Below are 4081 nucleotides of genomic sequence, written 5' to 3'. Positions count from 1 at the left end.
CAATGCACATTAAAACATGCGTATTGGAGCAATCATTAAATGTAATAAAATTCACATGATAAGTATAATATAAACATATCATAAGTGTAAAACTACATACACCCTAGACCCTACACCCCCAGCCACCCACCCGACCATGCAGATACCCCACCCCCACCTTTCACGCTTCATGTTTAATTTTGGATCTGTTAATGATTTACTATAAGTGTCTTTAGACTTTTAATCATAGAGCTAATATCTTTTAGATCTGTAGAACTATTTCCTTTTTAAATTTTTATTTGAACAGTTTGTGTTTCATTTTAAAGTAATTTTGCTATTGTTTTAGATGATGAACCACTCTCCTTCCTTTTACAACAGGTGCCCCTACAGACTCACAAAGTTTCAGTGTTGAATTTCCATGACCCCGATTGAGTGAGTGCACAACTTTATGTACCGGTATTCTACTTTCAAAATTTCTTCTACATGTACTTGTAATACATTTTGGATTTGATTTTAAATATGCCCTATTCACAGATTCAGATTTTTGTGTACAAGTATTATATTTAATTCTAACAAAATTATTAGTTTCCAAAGTCAAATTTATACAATCTTTAAACAAGCATCTGTCTTCTTTGGTCATGCTTAATTCCGAGTCACTAGGCAACACTGATGAGTTTCACTTGTTGTTTTTCAGGTGGAGACAGGAAAAGGAATGAAGATGGCAGGACTTTCTGCACTGCACTTGGTAGCAGCTGATGATGGAACCGACAGCTGTCGACAGGGCTCAATTAATCAAAGGTAAGTCTCCGGAGTAGTGTTTGTACCAGTTTTTGTACTTGGTCCTACATCTAAGCTTCAGGTCCAGGGCAAATCTTCTCTGCATCAATTCTCTAATGGCTTTTGTTCTTCCCAGAAACATGTGACTGCTGAATGGAGCCTAAGCAGTCTGTTTTTGAGAGTCAAAGAAGTGGTGTAGGTCTTTGAGGTCTTCAGTTACATGCTCTTGCTTTTCAGATGCACCAGAAGCAGCAGCACCGTCTCCATCACTGGTGAAATGGGAAATGTTGAGTGGATGGCCGAAACTATGCAGCTCACCGATGCTTAGCACAGCCCATCTCTTACCGGTACATCTCCAATGGTGGTCTCTGGAGGAAAGGTTGCAGTGCAGTCTTCATGTCCTCAGCAGGTAACTTCCTTTCCCTTGGCTCTAAGATGGGTGCCTTTCCTGCACAGTTTGTTGGCACAAAACATTGCCACAACATTCTTCTTCTTGGTACCATTTAAAGTATATGTCATTTGTGTGGCAGCTTGTAATGATGTTTTCCTGATGGCACTAAAGGTGGCATTGTTAAACATGGCATCTCCTTCTGCTCTTATAGGTGTATAGGCAAGTTCACATTTTTCGTTAAGGTCTTGAATGTCCTGCTTTTTTCTTCTCAGGTTTTTTTGTTCACATTAGTGATGGTTTTGCCTACTTTGTTGCAGGAATGTTGATGGCTGATGCTGGATCGATGTTTGCGCCAAGAAGCATACCATGCATACTCTAAAAAACATTGCTTCGAGGTAGTTAATATTTTCAGTAGCATGAAATAATTTTTAATGAAATATTATTTTTATAAGGCATATATTTAAAAATTTTATATTTAAAATTATATCATACAACCATTTAATTGAAACATTGATAAAATCTTAGATTTTGATAAATATGGTCTCAAGTTCTCTAATGACTAATAATTTTTGTTGGTTTTTTTTTTTTTGGCAGTTGCAGTGAGTTTTTTCCCCACTATCCCAAATGGAAAAAGGAGTAGCTTTAAATAGCTTTAAGACATTTATAGACTTTATGGTGTTCAAAAAGTGGTCCCAAACATAATGGTCAAAAAACTACCATGCGCATTCCCAGGTCTTAGTTCTCAACAAATAACAGGATAACTTATCGTTTGTGTTACCATGATATGATTCCAAATTGATTACTTGGAAACTATCATGTCCGTTACCATGCTATGATACCTGACAGGACTGGACAACTTAATGTGTCTTGTACCATACAGTGATTCCCAACAAATTGATGGACAATATACTACAAGTTTGAGTCTGTTAGATTTGTTCTAAGCTTTGAATTCCATTGTATAACCTTGATAAAAAGTTTTAAGCTCACCTGAACCTGAGGCTCAAGTGAGCTTTTCGGATCAAAATTTGTCTGTTATCTGTCATTGTTGTTTGTGGTAGTGGTAAACTTTTCACATTTGAAATTATCTTCCGCGTCAGTGGGTGATGTTAAAAAATGTTCTTCAATGTTCGCTACCTTTATAACCCGCATGAATCATCAAAGAAAGCACATTATTGTTTATATTTACATCTTTCTTTTAACAAATTATTAAAATGAAAATTCACTTAATTACTGTTAATGTACATCTGTACGTTACCTAAAAGAAACAGCCGAATCGTCTCCTTTGGGAATTTGAGTCTAACATTATCATGATTATTTCATGCAGTCCATTATTTATCTTGCGTTGCTGTAGTTTTTGACATAGTTTTTAAATGGGGTAGATTTCAGTCTGGTTGTTTCTATAGAGCTATGAATAAAGTTTCCGTAAAAATAGAGGGAATCATACTCAGTCGATGTAAATATTTAAGAATAATTACAAATTTGTTGACATTATATAAAAATTTTATTCTCATAATCCATCTGTCCAGAAAAGCTAATTTTTGTGTGGAAGCATCCTAAGGTAGTGCAGATTTGTGTTTAAATCATGATCTGGAAGGGGGGGGGGGTATGATTGGGCCACAAAGGAAGGGGGGGGGGTCATATTCTTACAAAGAAATATATAGTAAAACATTTTTAAGAATCTTCTTCTCTAAAACCTATTAGCCAGAAAAATTTTAACTGAAGTGTAAGCATCGTCAAGTATTTGTATATTCAAGTCTATTCAAATCCCAAGGGTAAGATATGGGCCATAAGGCAGGATTAAATTTAACATAGAAATATAAAGAGGATAATTATTTAGAATCTTTATCTTTTAAAGGGCCTCAATATTAAATGTTTAATGTCCAAAAAAGGTGAAAAAATTAAACTATACATATTTTTCTTACAAAATATTTTGAAAGATATTTTATATTTTACTTATTACACTGTATATTAGTTGGCCATTGTTGCTCGGGTGAGTGATGTGGCCCTTAGGCCTCTTGTTCTTCAATGGAAAATTTGCATTTTTGATTCTTTTTATAATTTCTGTTTTGAAAATTTTTGGTACATTATGAAGAATTAAATAAAATGCTGTGTTTTCCATTTGTTTTGCAGTATTGTTTCAAATTATGGTTATTATTATCCGTGACATAGAAGTTGAATCATTTCAACCAACAAGTGCCATTTACATTCTGTAGTGTTTTGTTAACTAGCTTCTTAAAAGAAGGGTTAGGATATATATATGCTAACATATCATTGGTTTACTAGATGAAAACAACAGTGTTAGAACCTCCTTAATACAGTCAAACCTGTTTTAAACGTCCACCTTGGGGGAAATTTGAAGAATGGCCGTAAAAGACAGGTGGCCATTCCAGTTTGCATGCAGCATCATGTAAATCAATATATAAACACAAATGCATCAAAAGACATGTTTTATCGTAAAATCACATGTTTTAATGTACATTATTTATTTTACATCTTTATATAAAGTAAAATGTTTTAGGGATTTCCTTGTAATAATGGTCCTGTGACATTTATTCTATGAGATGCCGTGTCATTGAACTGTTGAACCACACCAACAAAATACGATTATGAACTCCTGACGAGGTGGGCCTTATAACAATTTTGAAATGACATGTGCTATTAATACCGCCGAAACACTCTTAACTAGCTATGACATATAAGCAATTGACCAAATGCTTCATTAAGAGTGTCGGGTTCTAATAAGTTTAAGACATGTCTGGATGTTAGGATGCCGTCGTTTTTTTGCACAAAAAAAAGGTAAACATATTTCATCATATTTGATTTAAACACATATAAGGTACACATTAATTATTTAATTACCCAAGCGACTCCATGTTTTCATAACGATCAAAATGATCTGGATCTGTAATCAACTAACAGGATGAAATATCGTGT

The 4081-nt window shown here is 34.3% G+C and overlaps 1 long non-coding RNA gene across 1 annotated transcript; it reads left to right on the top strand.

Annotated features, from left to right (window-relative positions):
- The first annotated feature begins 266 nt into the window (after window positions 1–266).
- On the top strand, window positions 267–2722 carry LOC128163822 (uncharacterized). Its single transcript, XR_008240869.1, has 4 exons — window positions 267–411; window positions 674–1165; window positions 1465–1542; window positions 1742–2722. It is a non-coding gene; the product is annotated as an uncharacterized LOC128163822 (long non-coding RNA).
- Window positions 2723–4081: the final 1359 nt, after the last annotated feature.

The sequence above is a fragment of the Crassostrea angulata genome, chromosome 1, assembly GCF_025612915.1.
Source record: "Crassostrea angulata isolate pt1a10 chromosome 1, ASM2561291v2, whole genome shotgun sequence".
NCBI lineage: Eukaryota > Metazoa > Mollusca > Bivalvia > Ostreida > Ostreidae > Magallana > Magallana angulata.
The sequence above is the reverse complement of the archived record's forward strand: the minus strand, read 5'-3'. Positions and strand labels throughout refer to the sequence as shown.